The 25,701-nt window shown below is 42.7% G+C and overlaps 1 protein-coding gene and 1 pseudogene across 1 annotated transcript in view; one reads left to right on the top strand and one right to left on the bottom strand.

The window, feature by feature from the left end:
• NT5C2 (5'-nucleotidase, cytosolic II) overlaps window positions 1-25,701 on the bottom strand; it is a 146,561-nt gene that overhangs the window by 99,166 nt on the left and 21,694 nt on the right. The gene's annotated exons all lie outside the window — the stretch shown is intronic.
• On the top strand, window positions 7,043-8,342 carry LOC144301179 (nucleoside diphosphate kinase, mitochondrial pseudogene; annotated as a pseudogene).

Below are 25,701 nucleotides of genomic sequence, written 5' to 3'. Positions count from 1 at the left end.
GGTTCAGTCCATTAGGCATCTAACTCTTGATTTAGGCTCAGGTCATGATTATAGGGTCCTAAGATTGAGTCCTACCTTAGCCTTGGTGCTGGATGTGAAGCCTGCTTAAGATTCTCTCATTAACAAGAGCACATGATGTAATGAACATTGAATGTTATATAAGACTGATGAGTCACTGATCTCTACCTTTGAAACCAATAATATACTATTTATTAATTAATTGAATTTAAATAAAAACATTTTTAAAAGATTCTCTCTTCTTCCTCTGCCTCTCCCCCTACTTGCTCCCTCTTTAAAAAAAAATCATATAGTTGAATGTAAAAAGTTGTAGTATAAATATAATATGTAAATTATATATAATTGATATATTTTTTAAAAATCTTTCTCAAGGGATCCCTGGGTGGCGCAGCGGTTTGGCGCCTGCCTTTGGCCCAGGGCCCGATCCTGGAGACCCGGGATCGAATCCCACATCGGGCTCCCGGTGCATGGAGCCTGCTTCTCCCTCTGCCTGTGTCTCTGCCTCTCTCTCTCTCTGTGACTATCATAGAAAAAAAAAAAAAAAATCTTTCTCAAAATGCTTAACCCTGAAAAAGGGTTAAGTCTAACCCTGAAAAATCATCAGACAAAAAGAAAAAAAAAAATCATCAGACAGGGCAGCCCTGGTGGTGCAGCGGTTTGGCGCCGCCTGCAGCCTGGGGTGTGATCCTGGAGACCCAGGATGGGGTCCCACGTCGGGCTCCCTGCATGGAGCCTGCTTCTCCCTCTCCCTGTGTCTCTGCCTCTCTCTCTCTCTCTCTCTCTCTCTCTCTCTCTCTCTGTGTCTATGAATAAATAGATAAAATCTTAAAAAAAAAAAAATCATCAGACAAACCCAAATTAAGGAGTATTCTACAAAATACTGGACCTGGGGCACCCCGGTTGGCTCTGCGGTTTAGCGCCGCCTTCAGTCCAGGGCATAACCTGGAGACCCGGAACTGAGTCCCACATCGGGCTCCCTGCATGGAGCCTGCTTCTCCCTCTGCCTGTGTCTCTGCCTCTCTCTCTTTCTCTGTTTCTCTCATGAAGAAATAAATAAAATCTTTTTTAAAAAACTAAAATTACTTCAAAATAAAATGTTAAAACACTTTGCAACTCTTCTGTAAATCTAAAATTATTTTCAAAATAAAATGTTAAAATACAGACCTAAATATCATTATTTCTTATTAACGCTGCTATAGACAAATTCTAAATTCATATGTGAAACCTAATGCCCAATGTGATGGTATATTGAGGTGTGGCCTTTGAAAGGTAATTAGGTCATGAGGGCAGGGCCCTGATAAATGTAAGGAGTGCCTTTATAAAAGAGATCCCAGAAGCCTTCTTACCCATTCCACTCTGTCCTTACAGACAGCAAGAAGACAACTGTCTCTGAATCAGGAAACAGGCCTTCACCAAATCTACTGGTTCCTTGCTCTTGGACTTCCCAGCCTCTAGAACTGGAAGAAATTTCTACTGTTTATAGGCTACCAAGTCTCTGGTATACTGTTATAGCAGCCCAAACTAAGATAATCACATATTATATTTGTAAAAGATTTTTAAAAGATTTAAAAGACTATAAGGCAACATGCCAAACTCTAATCAGAAGTTATACCCCTCCCCCAAAAGCTATCTCTGAAGATGGGATAAAGGGTCAAGAGGATAAAGGGAGTTTAGCTTAGTTTTACTGCTTTTTGTTTTTGTTTTTTTGGTTTTTTTGTTTTGTTTTGTTTTTTGTTTGAGAAAGAGAGCACACATGTTGAGAGGCAGAGGAAGAGGGAAAGAATTTTAAGCGGGCTCCATGCCCAGTACCCAGCCCAGGGTGGGACTCGATCTCATGACCCTCCTAACTAAGATCATGACCTGAGCTGAAATCAAGTCAGACGCTTAACCAACTGAGCCACCTAGACACTCCTAGTTTTACTGTTTCTGAAGATAAATGTATTCATGTAGTGTTTTTATAACTAGAAATTAATTTTTTTAATTGCAAAAGAAAGGTAAAGGGCAGGACATTTGGCTTAATGACTTTCTGGAGAAAGACAAACCATACCAACTATGAAAGAACCTTCTAACAGAAGACTGGGGAGCCTGAGGAAGCAATGAGGAGCCTTAAGTGGCTTGCTTGGGGTCTCTAACTTGGCATTAGCTGAAAGGCCTGGGCAGTGAGTGCTTCGCAAGAGAGGCTGTCCTACTGTGGCACTAGATGTCCTTTCACCAAACTGCCTGCCCAGTACCCACATGGCTGTCCTACCCCTCTGATTTACATGATTTTCCCCCAGAATACAGTAAACCTTGAGTCACCCAGAACGTAAGCAGCATGCACAGGTCACACTCATCAGTTTTTTGCTCCTTGGCAGCAGCTTTCAGAGCAATGCAAACATTGCTCAACACCCTGGCCTGGGGCCTAGACTCAGCTTCCTGCTGCCCAAAAATCTTCCTCCCAGGAAGTGTTCAGCTTTAGATCCAATCAGCTATCTCAGATGTCTCTGTTTTTCATCCTTCTTTTTCTAATAGCATCAGGTCAGCACTTACCGTGATTCATGCCAGCACAGGCAGTAAGCAAGGAGACAATCAGAAAGTGTTTAGTCTAACTAGAAATGTCTAGTTCAACCTGAGAGACAGGACATCCATGTAAGACTAAGGAGCATTGACATTTCTTCAGAAATACTAGGTGAGCTCTGACCTTGTGCCTGACCCTCCTCAATAGAGACATGGGTCTTGGCCCTCTTGGACCTTTCTGAATGCTTGGGGAAGATGAGCTTTAAAAAAACAAACAGGGGCAGCCCAGGTGGCTCAGTGGTTTAGTGCCGCCTTCAATCCAGGGCCTGATTCTGGAGACCCGGGATTAAGTCCCACGTCGGGCTCCCTGCCTGGAGCCTGTTCTCCCTCTGCCTGTGTCTCTGCCTCTCTGTGTGTGTGTGTCTCTAATGAATAAATAAATAAAATCTTTAAAAAATAATAAATAATAAAAATAAATAATAAAAATTAAAAAAACAGTTATTTTACTACAATTTTAGGGAAGTCAAATACAGGAAAAGCAAAAGATGCTATGAGAGGAAAACAAAATAAGGGCTAGGTTTTGAAGTAGAGAGAGGCTCAAGGAACATGTCCCTAAAGAAATAACATCTCAGCAGAGCCCTGAAGGAAGGGTAGGACTTCAGCTAAAAAGAGAGTGGGACTTGCCTGGAGGGATGCAGGATTCCCGAAAGAGGCTCCAGAAGGTACAAAGGCCTGAAACAAGTCACTATTACAGAGTCTCAATATTGCATAGAGAATGGGAATAAAGTAAACTGAATCACCACTTCTGCCTCAGCACACCTTCACTTTTATGTTTTAAAAGCAATTCCAAAAAAATAAAAATTAACAAAAATAAAAAATAAAATAAAAAGGGATTCCTTATAAGGTGTGTGTGTGTGTGTGTGTGTGTGTGTGGTAACTAACTGCCCATATGTTTATGTTTGAAAAAAAGGGTTTGGTTGTTTTTAAAAAATGTATTTGAGTGGTACCTGGGTGGTTCGATTGGTTAAGTGGCTGACTCTTCATTTTGGCTCAGGTCATGGTCTTGGCATCTTGCCATTAGCCCTTCATCAGCTCAGCAATTATTTTAGTCTGCCTCTCTCTCTCTCTCTCCCTCTGCCCCTCCCCAAGCTGGTGTGTACGCACTTGCTTGCGCATGCTCTCTTTCTCTCTCTCAAATAAATAAATAAATATTTTTCAAAAATGTGTTTGAAAACTACCAGTCTAGGCTCTGGAAGACCTCGGAGACAGCCTTTGCATGGACTCAAGTTCCAAGCTACAAGGGCTTGCTGATCTTACCCAAAGTTCACCATTTTGCTACTGTTGTCTTGCCAGGCTCTGTCAAAGGGCCATCTGCCCACTCTGATTCTCCCAGTGGTGTTGTGGAAAGACCTCAAAAGAGATCATTCACAGCAGCTCAGTACAGATCGGCAGCTTAGTCCACAGGCAGTTTCTGTCTATGAAATCAGAGGCTGAAAATAGATCATTACATGCCACAAAAGTCTTAAATTGCTTCTAACCAGGCAGCATGATGTAGGGATTAAGAAAGTGGATTCCAGAGCCAGACTCTCTGGCTTCAACTTCTGGCTCTATAGCTAACTAGTTATGACCCTGGACAGGTTTCTCAATGCCTTCATGTCTTAGTTTCATCATCTTTAAAATGGAGGTGAGGATAATAATAGTGTCTACCTCATAGACTTGTTGAGGATTAAATGAGATCACATTTGTACAGCATTTGAGACAGGGCTGGGCATCCAATAACCACTATATAAATAAATTTGTTAAATAAAACCAAAGTGGCAATGGTATGTTTCTTTCTGTATGAATTTATGGGTGGCAAAGCCCAAAACCAGACACTTCAAGTCTTCTTCTGTTTGATGTTTTACCATTGCTGTCAAAGTGAAGGCTTTGACAGTCAAAGTAGCCTCCTACAACTCCGAGGAATTGGGATCATGTAGCCCTCTGAAACAGTAATTACCAGATTCAGGATTCCTTCATTCAGTAATCCATTTCTGGGGATTCACATGAGATGGCCATCTTTGGACTATGCCATCCAGGACATTAAGATAAACTGCAATCAGGGCACCTAGGTGGCTCAGTCAGTTGGATGTCTGCCTTTGGCTTAGATCATGATCCTGGGGTCCTGGGATCAGGCCTATGTTGGGCTCCATGCTCAATGGGGAGTCTGCTTCTCTCTCTCTCTCTGCCCCTCCCCCAACTTGTGCATTCACTCCCTCTCTCTCTCTCTCAAATAAATAAAATCTTTAAAAAATAAAAATAAAAAATAAAAATAGGGCAGCCGGGGATCCCTGGGTGGCTCAGCGGTTTAGTGCCTGCCTTTGGCCCAGGGCGCGGTCCTGGAGTCCCAGGATCAAGTCCCGCGTCGGGCTCCCGCGTCAGGCTCCCGGTGTGGAGCCTGCTTCTCCCTCCTATGTCTCTGCCTCTCTCTCTCTCTCTCTCTCTGTCTGTCATCCATCAATCAATCAATCAATCTTAAAAAAAAAAAAAAATAGGGCAGCCCGGGTGACTCAGTGGTTTAGCGACGCCTTCAGCCTAGGGCATGATCCTAGAGACCCGGGATGGAGTCCCATGTCGGGCTTCCTGCATGGAGGCCGACAGAAATAAAATAAAACAAAATTTAAAAAATAAAAATAAATAAATAGAATAAACTGCCATCTACTATCATTATTATTTTGTGAAAGGCAATTTTAACACCAAAAAAGTAGGAAAAACATAATCCCAGAATAAAAGGCAGAGCCTTAAATTGAGCTTAGTAAAAAATTGATACCCTTTTCTGTTTTTTTTTTCCATTTCATCTTGAGCTAGCAGCCAAGAATGGAGTTCTGCCTAAGATCCAGCATTTGGCTAACACTGCTCTACAAGGCCCTTCTGAGTGTTCCTGGACACACTGGACATAGTAACTAAATACCTCTCCACCTCTCCGAATGTCCACTCCTCAAAGCTAGTCTTGAACATCCCAAACTTTACAAAACTGAAGGCATTGCTAATAATCCCAGAGAGCACTGCTATGCTCAGAAGTAGACAGCTCACAATTTGGAGGAATTATTTTAGTTGTTCCCTGTGGCATTTAATGGGGCCACTAAGAACCTTGGCTCTAATTCCAAGGAGTCAAGGACTCTGAGCTACCTGGGTGTTTTAGGAAGAAACCTCCCAGTCTTCTTGACTCTCATACCACTATCATACAACACTTCTGAAACCAGATGTGTGAGGGTTTTCCCACATCAAACAATTCTCTGTGACAACAGAGTATCAATAATTTAACTGAATTCTGAAACTGTCTGCCTAGAGATAGTGCCAGATCCCACAGGGTAAGGGCTCAGTCCCATGGACTGCCACCAGTAACAGGTCCCCAGGTTACCCACAACTTCTGTCTGACTTGGCTACAAATCAGGGATTCCCATGACCTCCTCCTCGCTTGGATTTGATTATTTGCTTCAGCCACTCACAGAACTCAGAGAAACACCTACTTGCATTTACCAGTTTATTAAAAGATATGATAAAAGTGAAGAGCCCGAGGAAGACATACATAGGGTGAGGTCTGGGAGGGTCCTAAGTACAAGAGCTTTTATCCCCGTGGAGTCAGAGTGCCATGCTCCCAGTACGTGGATGTGTTCACCAAGCTGGAAGCTCTCTGAACCCCACATTTTTCTGGAGGCTTCATCACACAGGCATGATTGATCATTAACTCCATTTTCAGTCCCTTGCCCTTCTTAAAAGAATGAAGAAAGGGGCTGAAAATTCCCAGCTTCTAATCATGGCTTACTCTTTCCAGCAACCAGCCCTCATCCAGGGAGTTACAAGGGTTTCAGGAGCTCTGTTCCAGGAACCAGGTAAAAAGAACAACGTCTGTTTTCTATTACCTCACACTGAGTGTGCAGTATTTCCTTCCAAACATAATGAGAGCGTCCAGGAAGAAGAGTCAGGGGACAGGGACTGTCAAGCTGACTGTTGCTAATCTACTGTGTAATTTTGGTCAGGCCCTCAACCATTCAGACATACTTTACTCTTTTACAAAATGGAGGCAGCAATACCTGCTCTGCATTCCTCCAGGTTGTTTTGGAAATCAAATAAATAATGGTTATGAATATGGTATTGAAGCACTGCAAAGGAGTAGGTATTTGTTAACTCTGAGACCTCACTCCCTTCTGGTCAGGGCCCCAAGATCCCCTCCTAAGTTTATACCAAGGATACTTCCCTCCATCCTTTCCTTTGGCCTGACTAGGACTCCATAGCACAACACTCCAGGGTAGACTGCTAGGCCTTGGGTTAGAGCAGTGTGATAGGGAAGAGATGATTTGTTCTCTCTCAGAGCCCTGGTCTCCCAGGTCTCTCCAGAAGGGAGTGAGCTCCTAAGAATTAAACATACAGGAGTCCACAAATACTCTTGGAGTTCCAGCTTAGTAAGTCTGCCCAAGAATGCTTCCTGCTAAACTAACAAAGGGTGATAGCAAGAGAATGCTGGGAGACATTCCATTCCCCTGCCTCTAAGGAATCCTGGCAGCTCAACTTTCTAGTGTGTTATATCTGGAAGAAACTTTAGATCAGTGGTTCTCTATTCTGGCTGAACTTTAGAATCACCAGGGGAGCTTTTAAAAAATACCCATGCCAGGCGGTACCTCACACCAATTAAATCAGAATCTTTTGGAGAGGGACCTAGACATCAGTATTTTTAAAACTCCCCAGATGACTGAAATGTGCAGCCTAGTTTGAGAACCACTGTGGTAGATAATCCAGGTCAAACAGTTCATTTGACAGAAAAATAGGGGCCAGCGGCCCGCGGGCCGGGGTCATGGGCGGCGTCTTGGGGCGCGTCGCGCTGCCGGGGCTGCTGAGTGGCCCGCGGGCCCCCGGGCCGAGCCTACTCGCGCGCCCCAACTCAGGAGGGTCCTCCTGGACTCGAGAGCGGACCCTGGTTGCAGTGAAGCCGGATGGGGTGCAGCGGCGGCTTGTGGGGAATGCGATCCAGCGCTTTGAGAGGAGCGTCTTCAAGCTGGTGGGGATGAAGATGCTGCAGGCGCCAGAGAGAGTCCTTGTTGAGCACTACCATGACCTGCGGAGGAAGCCCTTCTACCCAGCGCTCATCAGCTGCAGGACCTCCGGCCCCGGGGTGGCCATGGTCTGGGAAGGCCCCAATGTGGTCTGCTCCTCAAGGACCATGGTCACACCCACTCAGCTGAGGCCGCCCCCGGCACCATCAGGGGGGACTTCAGCGTCCACATCAGCAGGAACATCATTCATGCCAATGACTCCATGGAGGAGGCCCAGAGGGAGATCCAGCTATGGTTTCAGAGCAGTGAGCTGGTGGACTGAGCTGGTGGACGAAAACCACGAGAGCAGCATCTACGCAGCCTGAGCACTCAGGCTGCCCTCAGCCACCCTGTGGCCGCCCAGGATCAACTACCTATGTCGTCCAGACCCCGAGCCCACCCCAGCGGTCTGCCCTTCTGTCCCAGACCCCGTCTACCTTCTGCTCCACGCTACCCCAAGGAGCTGAGCAACCAACTCTATGTGCCTTTTACTATCCTGAGCCAATAAGAAATTGGACCAAATCCTTTCTATACCAAAGTGCCAGACAACCTTTGGGGTATCTCCAAAAGTACGTAGTGTAAGCGCCCTTCCCCCAAGGGGGGTGGGACATCACTGTGTTGTGGCGGGTCATTTGGTATAGTTCCTGCCATCTCTCAGATTAGGGATGAGAACTTCATGCAAAGTCGTAAGAGTTTGAGAGTAGAAATAAAGCTTACCTGCTCACGCAAAAAAAAAAAAAAAAAAAAAAAGAAAGGAAGGAAGAGAGAAAAAAAAAAAAAAGAAAAATAGGCCCTGGGAGTTTAAGAATTTTGTCCAAAGTCATACAACAGATTAGTGTTTGAAATATCCATTCAATGTGTTGATGATAATAACAGCTAATTTTTGTTGAACATTTACTGACAAGCAACCTCTGCTTTACAAACATAATCTTAGTTTATCATCACAATAATCTTATGAGAAAACCAAGGCCCAAAGGGTTTAGTTTGCTCCAGGTCAAAGCAGCTAAAGTGGCAGAGATCCCTGTTCAGCTGTTCAACCAAATTTGAGCAGCAGATGACAAGACAGGGGTAGGGCCCCTCCCTTTAAGGAATGTATAGTCTATCTGGAGGGCTAGTTAACAGGTGAGCCAACAATCGAAACAGTTTGATAAACATTACAGTAGAAGTAAACAATGGAAGGCCAAGGAAGTCACCTAACTGGGAAAAGTCAAAGAAGTCTTCTACAAGAAGTTACCTAGAGAAGTCCTAAAAGGTGAATGAAAAGGAGTTTAATGAAAAGAAAGAAAGAACTGGAACTAGCCAAGTGTAAAGACATGACACGTTAGAGAGCATGGTGCTCAGAGAATGCTCAGAGCTCTGTAGTAATTCAGAACGACTTGATAAGTACATTTGGGTAGCGATATTGGTAAGTGGAAAGATAAAAGAATGCAGAGACCAGATCATTAAGAAGTCTGAAAAAGGGAACCATCAAATGATCATAAACCAGACAATGAAAGGATATAAATTTGTTTAAAAGATTACTGGAGGATAAGACATCAAAAGCCTACGCAAGAAAAAAAAAAAGCAGCCTATATTAAAACTAAAAATTTTTGTGGGAAGATGGCAAGTAGGATGTCAATAATTCACCTCATCCCATGGATACAACTAGATAAAACTCACAAAAGGGCAAATAATCAGAAAACTACTCAAAGACTGGTAGAACAAACTCCACAACTAATGTAGAGACAAGGGGTGGGAAGCTGGCTTAGTCAGTAGAGCATGGGACTCTTGATCTTGGGGTTGTGAATTTGAGCCTCACATTGAGTGTAGAGATTAAAATAAATAAATAAACTAAAAAAAAAAGTATAGAGACAAGGCCACACTGAAGATGTTAGGAAGGGCAGAGACACAGTGGGGAGCTAAACCTAGCAGGTCTGACCACCAGGGGGAGGGAGCCACTGGGCACTGAGAACATCAAGAAACAGATTACAGCACTCAGAAGCCTGCATGGGGAAGATGCATCCCTCTAGCATTTGGCTTTGAGAATCAGAGGGGCTGTATTTTGTGTGTTCTCACAACCAGTAGGACTTAAAGCTTAGAACATTATTACTATTACTATTATTATTATTATTATTTTGGGAGTGCCTGGGTGGCTTAGTTAGTTTTAAGTGTTCAACTCTTGATCTCAGCTTAAGTCTTTTTTTTTTAAATATATTTTTTAAAGATTTTATTTATTTATTTCTGAGAATACACAGAGAGTAGAGAGAGAAGCAGAGACACAGGCAGAGGGAGAAGCAGGCGCCATGCAAGGAGCCTGACGTGGGACTCAATCCCGGGTCTCCAGGATCAGGCCCTGGGCTGAAGGTGGCACTAAACCGCTTGAGCCACCCTGGCTGCCCTCAGCTCAAGTCTTGACCTCAATTCAGTCTTGAGTTTAAGCCTTGTGTTGGGCTCCATGCTGGGCATGGAGCCTACTTAAAAAAAAAAAAAAAAAAAGTAAAATTATTACTATTTTTTATAGTCATTCAATAACACCCTATTGTATTCAGTCAGAAACATGAAAATGGAGGAGGAATAAAAGGATACTTGATCTCTCAAGAAGCAATATAGTTTGATTTTTTGCCATACAAAAAGTTAACACTTTGCAACATTACAGGTAACTTTTATTTTCCTTATTACACACTTCTATATTTTACAAACTTTCTATAATGAATATGTCTCATTTTTAACATTCAAAGTTTTAGGGAAAAATAAAATAAAATTTAAAAAATTATAATTATATAAAAGGAAGTTCTAGGGAAAAAAAAGTGAATGTGATTTTTAAAAATCAGTTCTTGGGATCCCTGGGTGGCGCAGCGGTTTGGCGCCTGCCTTTGGCCCAGGGCGCGATCCTGGAGACCCGGGATCGAATCCCACATCGGGCTCCCAGTGCATGGAGCCTGCTTCTCCCTCTGCCTGTGTCTCTGCCTCTCTCTCTCTCTCTCTCTCTCTCTCTCTCTCTATGTGACTATCATAAATAAATAAAATTTAAAAAAAATAAAAATAAAAAAAATAAAAATAAAAATAAAAATCAGTTCTTGAGAGGTACTTGGGTGGCTCACTCGGTTAAGTATCTGCCTTCAGCTTGGGTCATGCATGGTCCCAGGGTCCTCCTTAGCAGGGAGCCTGCTTCTCCCTCTCCCTCTGCTGTTATCCCCTGTGCGTGCTCCTTCTCTCTCTCAAATAAATAAAATATTTTTTAAAAAACTTTCACTCTTTGCCCCCTCCCATGCTACCCCAGCTCAAGCTTGCCTTCTCTCTCTCAAATAAATAAATTAATTAATTAATTAATTAAATATTTTTAAGAAATCACTTCCTGAAATAGATTTACATCTCCTTATCCTCTGTGAAGGGAGATATCATCTTCCCCACTACTGTACAAAGTGGGGAATCTTGGCATAGATTGAAGAGCAAGTGCAGGCAGCCTCAGTGTCTGAGCTCCAGATCCCATGCTCCAGGGCTGCACTACATAGGTTTTTATGTGCAAAAACATATCTTCTGGAGCCCACAACCTTAGGACTGGAGATGTTCAAGCCTGGAACTTTAGGAGCTGAACCCATCCTTAAAAAGATAGCACAATAGTCTATGGAGATAAAGTTTAGAAACAAGTTTGAAAAGTGCCTGGGGCATATGGGAGGGAGAGTTAGTTACTCATCTCAGAGTTCCCCCAGGGACTTCTCCAGAAACAGAGGAGCTAGCAGGTGCCATTTCCCTTCCCTTCCCTCTCCCTGTCTTCAGCATAATCACAAAGCCACCTACCAGAACCAGTGCAGCAGGTGGCACTGACTTCCTAACTTGCTTACATCGTACCCTGCCCCCTCCAGCTGGGCCTACCTCAGTCCTGGTACTGTGGTTGCCTTCCCAGAAGAATGATGCAAACATTGCCAACACTGCACCTCCCAACCTCCTGTGGAGGAGACATACACCTTGTCAAAACTGCACACCCTCCTGGTGTGTGCTTTGCAGAGCAGCCCCAGGCGGCCTGGTCTCCACAGCAGCTACTAAATTTCCTCTGTGGGAGAAAACCCTGTTAAAAGTGTGCACCCCACCCAATACTTTGAAGAGGAAGAGAATAGCTGACTTTCCTAATACAGAAACAAACACAGAGTTAGGCAAAATAAGGAGACAAAGAAATATGTCCCAAATGAAAGCACAGAACAAAATTACAGCAAGATACCTAAGCAAAACAGGGATAAGTAATATGCCTGATAGAAAATTTAAAGTAATGATGATAAATATATCCATTGGACTTGAGAAAAGAGAGGAAGACATCAGTGAGATCCTTAACACAGAGATAAAAAGACTAATCAGAGATGAAGAACACAATAATTGAAATTAAAAATACACTTGATGAAATAAATAGTAAGCTAGAGAAAGCAATGAGATGAATTAATGACCTGGAAGACACAGTTATGGAAAGTAATCAAGCTGAACAAAAGAGAGAGAAAAATTATGCAAAATGAAAATAGACTTAGAGAACTCAGTGACTTCATCAAATGTAATAATGTAGAGATCCCAGAAGAAGAAGAGACAAAAGGGAACAGATAATTTATTCGAAGAAATAATAGCTGAGGGGCAGCCCCAGTGGTGCAGCGGTTTAGCGCCGCCTGCAGCCCAGGGCGTGATCTGGAGACCCTGGATCGAGTCCCGCGTCGGGCTCTCTGCATGGAGCCTGCTTCTCCCTCTGCCTGTGTCTCTGCCTCTCTCTCTCTCTCTCTCTGCATCTCTATGAATAAATAAATAAAATCTTTAAAAAAAATAATAGCTGAAAACTTCCTTAATCTGGGTAAGGCAACAGATATCCAAATCTAGGAAGCACAAAGATCCCCCAACAAAATCAACCCAAGGAGGTCCACACCAAGACACAATGTAATTAAAATGGCAAAAAGTAGTCATAAAGAAAAAATTTTAAAAAAAGCAAGAGAGGGGCACCTAACTGGCTCAGTTGGTGTTGCATGTGACTCTTGATCTCAGGGTCATGAGTTCCAGCCCCATGATAGGTATAGAGATTACTTAAAAAAAAAAAAAATAGAGGGGTTCCTGGCTGGCTTAATTGAGTGGAACATGAGACTCTTGATCTCAGGGTCATGAGTTTGAGCTCCCTGTTGGGTATAAAGATTATTTTTTTTTAATTTACTTATTTTAGAGAAAGAGAAAGTGAGCAGGGGAGGAGCAAAAGGAAAGAGAGAGAGAGAGAGAGAGAGAATCCCTGCTGAGCATAGACCCTGATGCAGGGCTCAATCGCAGGACCTTGAGATCATGGCCTGAGCCAAAATCAAGAGTCAGACACTCAACTGACTGAGCCATCCAGGTGCCCCAGGTGTAGATACTACTTTTTGAAAAGAGTTTAAAAGCAGCAAGAGAAAATAAGACAGTTATATACAACAGGAAACCCCATTAGGCCATCAGCAGATTTTTCTGCAGAAACTATGCAGTCCAGAAGAGAGTGGCATGATATATTCAAACTGTTGAGAGGGAAAATTCTGCAACCAAGAATACTCTACCCAGCAAAGCTGTCATTTCGAATAGAAGGAAAAATAAAAAGTTTCTCAGACAAACAACAACTAAAAGAGTTCATGACCACTGAACCAGCCCTGGATGAAATATTAAAGGGGACTCTTTGAGAAGAAAAAAAAGACCACAAGTGAAAATATGGGCAAAGCAGGAAACACACACATACATATACAAAGTAAAAACACAAAAGCATATCTGTGTATGTATGTATGTATCTATCTATATGCATATATATATGTAAAAATCAGTCAAGGGACTCGCAAAATTAAAAAATGTAACATTTAACACTATATACCTAAAATGTGGGAAGGAGCAAAGAATGGGTTCAAACTTAAGTGACCATCAACTTCATGTAGACTGCTATATGCACAAACCCAATGGTAACCATGGATCTGCAATAGATATGCAAAGAATAAAGAAAAAGGAATCCAAGTATATCACTAAAGAAAGCCAGTAAACCATGAAAGGAGCAAGAGAAGAAAAGATCAAAGAAAAACTATTAAAAAACCACAAATCAAGTAACAAAATGGCAATAAATACATATGTCTCTCAATAATCATTTTGAATGTAAATGGATAAATGCTCCAGTCAAAAAACAGGGTGACAGAGTAGGATATGCTGCCTACAAGAGACTCATTTCAGACCTAAAGACACCTGCAGATTCAAAGTGAGGGGATGAAGAAAGATTAATCATGCAAACAGATGTCAAAAGAAAGCCAGGGTAGCAATACTTATATTAGACAAAAGAGATTTTAAAATAAAGACTGGGCAGCCCTGGTGGCTCAGCAGTTTAGCGTCGCCTTCGGCTGAGGGCATGATCCTGGAGACCCAGGATTGAGTCCCACATTGGGCTCCCTGCATGGAGCCTGCTTCTCCCTCTGCCTGTGTCTCTGCCTCTCTCTCTCTGTGTCTCTCATGAATGAATAAATAAAACCTTTTTAATAAATAAATAAATAAAAATAAAATCTATAACAAGAGACAAAGGACACTATATAAAAAATAAGGGACAGGGGCTCCTGGGTGGCTCAGCAGATTAAATGTCCGACTTTTGATTTTGGCTCAAGTTGTGATGGGGGTGTGTGTGTCATGAGATCGAGCCTCGCTTTGGACTCTGTGTCCAGCAGGGAATATGCTTGGGATTCTTTCCTTCTCCCTCTGACCCTCCCCCTACCAGCACTCAAGCACTCTCTCTAAAAAAATAAATAAATAAGTAAAATATTTTAAAAGTAATAATAAAGGGACTATCTAAGAAGAAGATATAACAATTGGAAATACTTATGCATCCAACATGGAAGCACCCAAATTCATAAAACAGTTAATAACAAACAGAAGAACTAATTGGTAGTAATACAACAATAGTAAGGGACTTTAATATCCCACTTACATCAATGGACAGATTATCCAGACAAAATCAACAAGGGAACAGTGCCTTTGAATGACACACTGGACCTGAATGATTTAACAGATATATTCAGAACATTCCTTCCAAAAACAGCAGAATACACATTCTTTTCCAGTGTACATGGGATATTCTCCAGAATAGAACCATATTAGGCCACAAAACAAATCTCAACAAATTCAAAAAGATCAAAGTCATAGCATATACCTTTTCTGACCACATAGCATATACCATAAAACTAGAAATCAGCTACAAGAAAAAATCCGGAAAGAGTACAAATACTTGGAGGTTAAATAATATGCTACTAAACAATCAATGGGTCAACCAAGAAATCAAAGAAGAAATCAAAAATTGCGGGGCATGTGGGTGGCTCAGCAGCTGAGCATCTGCCTTCAGCCCAAGGAGTGATCTGATCCTGGAGTCCCAGGATTGAGTCCCACATCAGGCTCCCTGCATGGAGCCTGCTTCTCTCTCTGCCTATGTCTCTGCCTCTCTCTCTCTGTGTGTCTCTCATGAATAAATAAATAAAATCTAAAAAAAAAAAGAAAGAAAGAAAGAAAAAATTTGCATGGAAACAAACAAAAAAATGGTCTAAAACCTTTGGGGTGCAGCAAACACAGTTCTAAGAGGGAAGTTTATATCAATACAGGCCTAACTCAAGAAGCAAGAAAAACCTCAAATAAACAACCTAACTTTACACCTAAACGAGCTAGAAAAAAAAGAAGAAAACCCCAAACCAGGAGAAGGAAGGAAATAAAAAAGATTAGAGCAGAAATTAATGATATAGAAACTAAAAAAATATATAACAGATCAATGAAACCAGGAGCTGATTCTTTGAAAATCTCAACAAAATAAACCTCTAGCCAGATTCATCAAGAAAAAGAGAGAGAGAGAACTTAACCAAAATCACAAATGAAAGAGGAGATATAATAACCAATATCACAGAAATACAAACAATTTTAAGAGAATATTATGAAAAATTAGATGCCAGCAAATTGGACAACCTAGAAGAAATAGATAAATTCCTAGAAATATATAACCTATCAAAACCAAAGAAGGAAGAAATAGAAAATTTGAACATACTAATTACCAGCAATGAAATTAAATCAGTAATCAAGGGGGCCTGGGTGACTCAGTTGCTTAAGTGTCTGCTTTTGACTCAGGTCATTATTCCAGGACCCTGGAATCAAATCCCATATATGGCTCCCTGCTCAGTGGGAGTCTGCTTCTCCCGCTCCGTCTACCCCTCCCCGCTGCTCATGTGCTCTCTCTCACTCAAGTAAATAAATGAAATATTTTTTAAAAATAAAAAATAAATAAATCAGTAATCAAAAAGCTCCCAACCAGACCAGTGGGCTTCACAGGTGAATTCTACCAAACATGTGAAGAAGAGTTAATACTTATTCTTTTCAAACTATTCCAAAAAATAGAAGAGGAAGGAAAACTTCCAAATTCATTCTATGAGGCCATAACTCTAATACCAAAACCAGATAAAGACACAAAGAGTCTAATATATCTGCATAGATGCAAAAATCCTCAAGAAAATACTATCAGACAAATCCAACAAGACATTTAAAAAAAATCATTCACCATGATCAAGTGAGATTTATTCTCAGTATGCAAGGGTGGTTCAATATTCACAAATCAATCAACATGATGCATCACAACAATAAGAGAAAGGATAGGGCAGCCCCGGTGGCACAGCAGTTTAGCACCGCCTGCAGCCCAGAGCATGATCCTGGAGACCCGGGATCGAGTCCCATGTCAGGCTCCCTGCATGGAGCCTGCTTCTCCCTCTGCCTCTCTGTCTCTCTCTGTGTTGTACATGAATAAATAAATAAAAATTAAAAAAAAAAAGAAAGAAAGGATAAAAACCATTTCAAAAGATGCAGAAAAAGCATTTGACAAAGTACAACATCCATTTATGATAAAAACCCTCAACAAAGTAGGTTTAGAGGGAACATACCTCAACGTAAGTAAGGCCTTTTATGAAAAACCCGTAGTAAACATCATCCTGAGTGGGAAAGAACTGAAAGCTTTCACCCTAAGGTCAGGAACAAGACAAGGATGTCCACTCTCATCACTTTTATTTAACATTGTACTAGAAGCAGTTGAGCCACCTTTGGCTCAGGGCATGATCCTGGAGTCAAGTCCCACATTGGGATCCTTGCATGGAGCCTGCTTCTCCCTCTGCCTGTGTCTCTGCCTCTCTCTTTTTCTCTGTCTCTCATGAATAAATAAATAAAGCCTTTAAATACACACACACACAAAAACACATTGTACTAGAAGTCTTACCCACTGCAGTCAGACAACAAAAGGCACCCAGACTGGTAAGGAAGAAATAAAATCTCCACTATTTGCAAATGACATGATACTATATAAAAAAACAGAAGAACTCCACCAAAAAACTACTAGAACTGATAAATGAATATAAGGAACTGATATAACTCAACACCCCCAAAACAAATAATCCAATTAAAAAATGAGGAAAAGGCATGAGCAGACATTTCTCCAAAGACAAACAGATGGCCAATAGACACATGAAAAGATGCTCAACATCACTCATCATCAGGGAAATGCAAATCAAATTTATGACATATCACCTCACACCTATCAGAATGGCTAAAATAAAAAACACAAGAAGCAACAGGTGTTGGTGAAGACGTAGAGAAAACAGATCCCTTGTGCGCTGTTGGTGGCGATGCAGACTAGTACAGCCAGAGTGGAAAACAGTAGAGAGCTTCCTCAAAATTTAAAATCCAGGAATTGCACTACTGAGTATTTACCCAAAGAATACAAAAGCACTAATTCAAAGGAATACATGAGCCCTGATGTTTATAGCATTATTTACAATAGCCAAATTAGGCAAGTAGCCCAAGTGTCCATTGATTGATGCATAGATAAAAAAAGATGTGGTCTACACCTATATAATGGGATATTATTCAGCCATAATAAAGAATGAAATCTTGCCATTTGCAACAATCTGGATGGAGCTACAGAGTATGCTAAGGGATAGAAGTCAAAAGAGAAAGACAAATACCCTATGATTTCACTCATATACGGAATTTAAGAAACAAAACAAATGAGCAAAGGAAACTGTTGATTTCGGCTCAGGTCATAATCTCAGGGTCCCAGGTCTCCCCACTCAGCAGGAAGTCTGTTTCAGGATTCTCTTTCTACCCCTCCCACCACTTCTCTCTCTAAAATAAATAAATTTTTTTTAAAAAGAGAGAGAGGAAAAATAAAATAAAATAAATAAAATAAATAAAAAGAGAGAGAGGGACAAACCAAGAAAGAGACCCTTAACTAAACAGAACAAACTGATAGTTACCAGAGAGGAGCTGGATGGGGGGGGGAATGAGTGAAATAGGTGATGGGGATTAAGAGTACACTTATCGTATGAGCATTGAGTAATATACAGAGTTGCTGAATCAGAGCACCTGAGTGGCTCAGTGGGTTAAGTGTGACTCTTGGTTTCGACTCAGATAATGATCTCAGAGTTGTGGAATCAAACCCAATGTGAGCTTCTGTACTCAACATAGAGTCTACTTGAAATTCTCTCCCTCTCCCTTCCCCTCTACTCCTCCCCCTGCTACAAGCTCTTCCTCCTCTAAGTAAATAAATAAATACATAAATAAATAGAATTGTTAAATCACTGTACTATATTACTGAAACTAATATAACTGGAATTTTTAAAAAATGTTTAAAGATTTTATTTATTTATTCATGAGAGACACAGAGAGAGAGAAAGAGAGAGAGAGGCAGAGACACAGGCAGAGGGAGAAGCAGGCTCCATGCAGGGAGCCTGACATGGCACTCGATCCTGGGTCTCCATGATCAGGCCCTGGACTGAAGGTGGCACTAAACTGCTGAGCCACCCGGGCTGCTCGAGTAAATAAAATCTTAAAAAAAAAAAAAATTGGATTTTTTAAAGTATGGTAATAACAATATTGTGGGTTTTTTTTTTTTTTTTTTAAGTTTCTATCTTTTATAAAGGATGGAGGTAAATGGGACAGGGCTGGCCATGGGTTGATGTTTGTTGGAGCTGGGTCATGGATACATAGAGATTTATTATGCAATTCTACTTTAGGACTGTTCAAAATCGCCATAATAAAATGCTTACAAAATAATAATAAAGACAGATATAAACCTATAAGGGGTTAGAAATAAAGATGTTATTGTGTTATTAGCAATAATAATACTACCATTTAGAGAGCCTCTAGTCCATGGCAGGCACTTTGCCGGGCCCTTAATGTGCATCAGTTGTTATTTTTCATGGCAATTTTTTTACAATTTTTTTTAAAAATTGTATTCATTTATTCATTCATGACAGACACACAGAGAGAGACAGAGACATAGGCAGAGAGAGAAGCAGGCTCCCTGCGGGGAGCCTGATGTGGAACTTGATCCCAGGACCGGGGGATCACATCCTGAGCCAAAGGCAGACAGACACTCAATCACGGAGCCACCCAGGTGCCCCGCCAACTTTTATTTTACTAAGGCTCAGAGATGTCAGATGTCTTGCATAACAGGTGGTAAGCTTTAGATTATATAAGCTATATCAGAGGGAGCAAATAAAGGAAGATAATTACACTTGAAACTAATGTAATGATGTGTGTCAACCATACTTCAGTTAAAAAAAAAACCACAAGATAAATTAGGGACTAAACCAGAAGTATGGACTGTTGACAGTTGAGAATAGGAAGAGGACACCATAAAGGAAATAGTAAGTAGAATGCTTTGCAAACCAAGGAATAACAGAAATTTGAGAAGAATATAGTGGTTCATAGTGTCAAATGCCACACAAAGTGCAAGCAAAACAGCAATTGAAACCCCTCCTTAGATTTTGCAATTAGAAGGGTGCTGTGGCCTTGGAAAGAACCACAGGAGTGGTGGCGACAAAAATGGGGTTGGGAGTAAGTGGGTAGCAAATGGGACTTACTCTTTTGACAAGCTATGCTGTGAAGGCAACTTGAAAGACTGATGTGATACTGTGATACCTAAGAAATACGTATTTGGTCCTAGTCTCCTTTCTGGCACAGAGGTCTTAAAACCCTTGGAATTTCCTAAGTATCTTTTGTTATGTTAATGAGGTGACTTTTGGACTGCACTTAACTGAGGACTGGTTGCCAGGGGAACCAACCTTGGATTCTAGGGGTGGAACTGACCTCCAGGGTGGAGAAGGGGACAGGAGGTTGAATCAATCACCAACAGCCAGTGAGTTAATCAACTGTGCCTATATACTGAAGCCTTCATAAAAATCCAAGAGGGTGGGGTTCAGGGAGCTCCCAGGGTAGCGAACAGGTGGAGACTTGGGGGACTCCCTCCCGAAGGGGAAGGAACGGGCAGCTACCTACAAGGAGGGTACAGAAGCTCCTCACCTTCTCCATACCTTGCCCTATGCCTCTCTTCCATCTGGCTGTTTCTAAGTTATATCCTTTTCTGATAAACTGATAATCTAGCAAGTAAAAGGGTTCTCTGAGTTCTGTGAGCCACTTTAGCAAATTAATCAAATCCAAGGAAGGAGGGGATTGTGGGCAACTTTGATCTATAGCCAGCCTGATCAGAAGCACAGGCAGCAACCAGGACTTGAGAATCACATCTGAAACCGAAGCTGGGGGGTTGGGGTGGGGCAGGGGTCAGTCTCCAGACACTGAGCCCTTAATCTGCAGAATCCAATGCTGTCTCTGAATTGAGTTGAAATGTGGGGCACCCAGCTGGTGTCCAAGAATTGCTTAGTAGTGTGAGGAAACCCCCTCCCCTAGGGTTGGCCCTAGAACCTGAATAGGCTTGTAGGTGGAGGGAGGCAGCCATGAAGGTGAAGGAAGCCTGTGTCTGTGTGTGGCAGGGAAGAGCCAGAGGAGAAACAGGATGGATAAGAGGGAGGTGATGCTGATGGTGCAGATGGTGTTGAGGGTGTCCTCCCTCATATAGGAGGAGGAACACCACTTTGTGAATGGGGAAGAAGTACAGAGGCCCCTCATGGCCTGGGGGTTCAAACAGAGATCCAGGGAACCATTAGGTCAGAGAGCAGGTAAGCTGGGAGTCAGGGAAGTGACTAAACTGGCAGCAATGAATTATGGCAAGAGACCTGTAGGTTAGCATTTCTGAGCTGGAACAGTCATGACAACATCCAGGATGTGCCTGACTGAAGTGACACTTATGTCACTAGAGTTAAAAGGTCAAGAATTATGGGCTATATTATCCTCAGGAACGGATCTGAAATAGAAAAAAAAAAAAAAAAAAAAAAAGCCTGGTGGGTTCTATTCTGAGAGAGATCAAGAGAAAGCAATTCCTCACCCTAACACATAATCACATGTGAGGACTTAAAAAAATAATTCCAAGGCCTAAACTACGGCTAATCTAACCACCTCTCTGCCAAAATGTAAATGTATAGCTTCCTCAAGGGTAGACCAAACATTTAGGCCAAGTAAGCCTGAAGCAGGAATCTGCAAGATAAGTTCTGGCTCTATCAGCTACAAAATGGCTGAAATGGACCTTTCTGAGTTAGCCGATGGCCTGGTCTCTACTCATTCATTCAATGCATTCAACAAACATGGCTTTTTTCTGCCAGGTACTTTTACTAAGCCCTGGGGATGCAAACATGAGTCATCAGTGATCTTTATGGAACTCGCAAACAAGCAGAGGCGCCAACCGTGACCCAATATGAAAATTCTAGAGCAGAGGTAGGTAGAAAGTGCAGTGGGATTCTGTAAGCACAGAGAAAGGAACCTAGATTTGGAGCAAGCAGCCCAGAAGAGCAGATGTAGGAGATGAACCTTAACGAACAAGCAGAGTGTCCCAGGCCAGGAAGTCTAGGAAGGGCTAGGAACAGCATGAGAAAGGCACAGAGGACGTTAAGAGTCAGGACACTGATCTGGTTTGGCAGAGCAGTAGTTCTTAAAGGGCAGTCTGCACAAGAATTAGCCTCAGTCTGATGAAAATGGAGCTTCCCAGGCCCCAAGAGCAACTGATTTGGTGGTCCCAGGAATGTGAATTTTAAAACAAACCTCCTCAATGATTCTGAAGAAGGTGATCTGTAGGCCACACTGAAACACTCCGAGCTAGAGTATGGAGTAGGGGTAGGAGGGAGGAGAAGGGCTTGGGAGGAGGCAGAAATTTTGGTCGGGACCACACTGTGCTAAGGTGCCTCAGTTGTATAGGCAGTGAGGCACCCTTTGGGAGTGCCCTGGTGCCATCAGTTTTAGAAAGCTCAGTGTAGAGGCAATGTGGCAAGAACCTGGAGAAAAGGAGGGTCGCCATATCCAGGCAAGCCGTGAAAGGTCTCTTCAGGGCATGTGCATTACTCAGAGATCAAACCACAATAAGGACTCTGGTACTACCACCCACTCAGTAGCAGGGGGCTGCCGGCATGTCCTCAGACCCCAAGGAAACAAAGATCTCCCCTGGGCAGTCAGCAGTAACGGCTAGGGTGGCCCATTAACTGCCCATGGGCCTACGCCGAATGCAGGCTGGGGGACGCTCCCTGTGGTTCTGAGGCTTGTGCTGAGTCATCTCTCACAGGAACGAGTTTCTCAGAGCCCCTGGGATCTTGCTTCACAAGCTGCTGCTTGGCTTCCCTGTGGTTTCCAGGCCAAGTAGGGAGAAAAAAACAAATATTAACCAAAGGTACTTCTAGGGCTGGGTGCCCAGGACCCCTCCCCTTGCCTCCCTCCTCTTCTTCTTTGCTCTAGAAGCTAGGATAAACTGCTGATTGCCCAGTTTCATAATCCTCTTGGCCACTCTGCAGCCAAAGGGCAAAGGTGAGCAGCTCTCAGGGACAGATCTGAGGTTGGAAGGGACCTGATGGCAGATGACCTGTTTTCCTGGGAGGGGTCCCTGGCTGGCTGACTTGAAACTCACTTCATCACCCAGGCCTGGCTCCCAGGGAGGCTCTCCCTGCTTCTCAGGGTAACTTCCTGGTTGACTGGCACGAAGGGCTGACCTGACACAAAACTACTCCCTTTTTTGAGCTTCAGCTTCTCCTGTAAAATGATGGAGTTGGATTCCAAGAACTTTCACCAGTCCTATCATTCCTTGAGCTGCGCTAACCAGACTGAATACCCTCTGCTTCCGGACTCCTCCCTCCAACACCCCCAGGAGGTCCAGGAGCTGTTTTAGGTACTTTCAAGAAGAACCCATCCATTTATTTTATTTTATTTTTTAAGATTTCATTTATTTATTCATGAGAGACACAGAGAGAGGCAGAGACACAGGCAGAGGGAGAAGCAGGCTCCATGCAGGGAGCCCGATGTGGGACTCAATCCCGGGTCTCCAGGATCAGGCCCTGGGCCAAAGGCAGATGCTCAACCGCTGAGCCACCCAGGCTGCCCTAATTTATTACTTTTTGAAAGCTCCACTATGTGCAGATAATAAGAACATCAGATATTTATCTTCTTTGCTCATCACAACAACTCTATGATGTAGGTACTATTTATCTTTATCTCACAAATGAAAAAATTAAGGCCCAGAGAGATTAAGTAACTTGCCCAAGAATATTCAGCTGGTAAAGCTGCAGAGCCCCTATCAGCTCCAGATCAGTCAGCTCCAAAGACCATGGTCTACCACTCGGTTACACTTCATGGTGCTGGCTAACCAGGGGTCAGTCACGTGCACATCACAGCCTACACTGGAGTTGTCGCGGCTGGGGAGTGAGGAGTAAGAACAAAACAACTTGTTAAATGGGAATAATAATGGAACCTACCTCAAGTGGTGGTTGTGAGAATTCAACTAAATAATTTAAAAATTCATAAATGCTTTGTTTTCTTTTAAAGATTTTATTTATTCATGAGAGACACAGAGAGGCAGAGACATAGCAGAGGGAGAAGCAGGCTCCGTGCAAGGAGCATGATGTGGGACTCAATCCCTGATCCCCGGATCACATCCTGGCTGAAGGCAGGCGCTCAACCACTGAGCCAGCCAGGCGTCCCCATAAATGCTGTAAAAAGCAGCTACTAATATATAACACTATTGCTTTTGTTTTTTTCTTTTAAAGATTTTATTTATTCATTCATGAGAGAGAGAGAGAGAGAGAGGCAGAGGGAGAAGCAGGCTCCATGCAGGGAGCCGGATGTGGGACTCATCCCAGGACCCCAGGATCACGCCCTGAGCCAAAAGCAGACACTCAACCACTGAGCCACCCAGGCGTCCCTATGACACTATTGTTATTCATATTATATGGTGGTTGCCATTTTGTTTGTTCTTTGGGGTTTGGGTTTTTTTTTCCTTTTTTCATTCCTTTCTTAAACTTGTTTCTCTTCGTTTAGATCATAATTTAACATTGTCTTGGTTCTTTTGTTGTTTGTTTTAGGGATTTTATTTATTTATTAAATATCTTATTTGTCTGCTGTGGAGAGACACAGAGAGGCAGAGACAGGCAGAAGAAGCAGACTCCCTGCAGGCTCCCTGCATGTCTCAACCACTGAGCTACCCAGGTGCCCCTTTATTTATTTATTTATTTATTTATTTGACAGAGAGAGGTAGAGAGAGAGAGAGAGAGAGCGAGCACAAACGGAGAGGGGAAGAGGGAGAAGCAGACTCCCCACTGAGCAGGGAGCCTGATGCAGGGCTCAATCTCGACCCAGGATCAGGACCTGAGCCAAACGCAGATGCTGAACCAACTGAGCCACCCAGGAACCCAGGGCGTTTTGTTTTTTAGTTAGTAATGGCCATTTTTAAAAATTTCATTTATTGGGATGCCTGGATGGCTCAGTGGTTGAGTGTCTGCCTTTGGCTCAGGGCATGGTCCCAGATCCTGGGATTGAGTCCCACATCGGGCTCCCTGTATGGAGCCTGTTTCTCCCTCTGCCTGTGTCTCTTGACTCTCTGTGTCTCTCATGAGTAAATAAATATATCTTTTAAAAAATAATAATGTATTTATGTATTTGAGAGGGAGAGAGAGATGAGGAAGGAGAAGACAGAGGAAGGGGAGAAAGAGAGAGAATATCAAGCCGACTCCAAACTAAGCCTGGCTGGATCTCCAGACCCGAGATCATGACCTGAGCAGAAACCAAGGGTCGGGTACTTAACCAACTAAGCCACGTAAGTGCTCCAGTAGCTGCCATTTTAAAATTGTGTAACATATACATAAAGCTTATCATTTTAATCACTTTTAAGTGTACAACTCAGTTGCATTAAGGATATTGTTGTGTAACCATTACTACAAACCATCTCCAGAACTTTCTAATCTCCTCAAACTTAAATTCTGCTATCAGTTTTTAATAACTACTCACATAACTCGCATGCTAAATATTTTTATGCTCCTACCTCCTTAACCACAAGATGGAGATTACAACCCTGGGTTCAAAATCAGATTCCCTCACAATGTATTTGAACTTGAATAATTCACATAAATCTCTGAACACCAGTTCCTCCTTGCAGATGAGACTAACACACGGAGACCACACTGTGTTGTGGTTAGTATCATAAGAGATCACTGAGGGAAAAGTATGTTGCAATCTCCATGCAAAGTGCTCCACAAACATATGGCCTTTAGATTGGTGGGCAGATAGTACTTTTAAGCTCCTAGTTTAGCCCCTGGCACAAAATAGGAACTAAGAAAAATTTTTAAAGGAAACAGAGAAGTTCCAAGTAGTTGGGTCATACTGCCCCCTGGTGGTAGCCAAAAAGGTGCAGCATCTCTAGCTTCTACAGTACTCTTGGGGCCAATTGGGTAAGTTTTGGGAGTGCTGGGATCTCTAGGGAAACCCAAGGTTCCATGCCAAGGGACTTTTCCTTCTCACCTAAACACACACATTATCCTCAGACATTCCCCAAGTTCCACTCTCCATTCCAAAAGGGCTGGTTCTTTTCCATACTCCTTTCTCTTACCGCTTTTGCTCATACTGTTAGGTGTCCCCACCAGTGGCTTTCCCAAACCCTAAATCTCCCTCAGACCTACTTAAATATCACCTCCTCCAGAAGGCCTCCCTGGAGCACACCAACCAGGCTTTCCCCCAGTACCTTTTTTGTTTTGTTTTTGAAGGGGGTGCAGGGAAAGAGAGAAGGGAGGGCTGGAGAGAGAATCCTAAGCAGGCTCCATGCCCAGCGAGGAGCCCCACACGGGGCTGGGATCTCACAACCTTGATATCATGACCTGAGCCAAAACCAAGAGTCTGGGCTAAAGTGACTGAATCACCCAAGAGCCCCTCCCCCAATCCTATTTTTTTAATTAATTAATTTATTTATGAT

Source organism: Canis aureus, chromosome 29 (assembly GCF_053574225.1).
Source record: "Canis aureus isolate CA01 chromosome 29, VMU_Caureus_v.1.0, whole genome shotgun sequence".
NCBI lineage: Eukaryota > Metazoa > Chordata > Mammalia > Carnivora > Canidae > Canis > Canis aureus.
The sequence above is the reverse complement of the archived record's forward strand: the minus strand, read 5'-3'. Positions and strand labels throughout refer to the sequence as shown.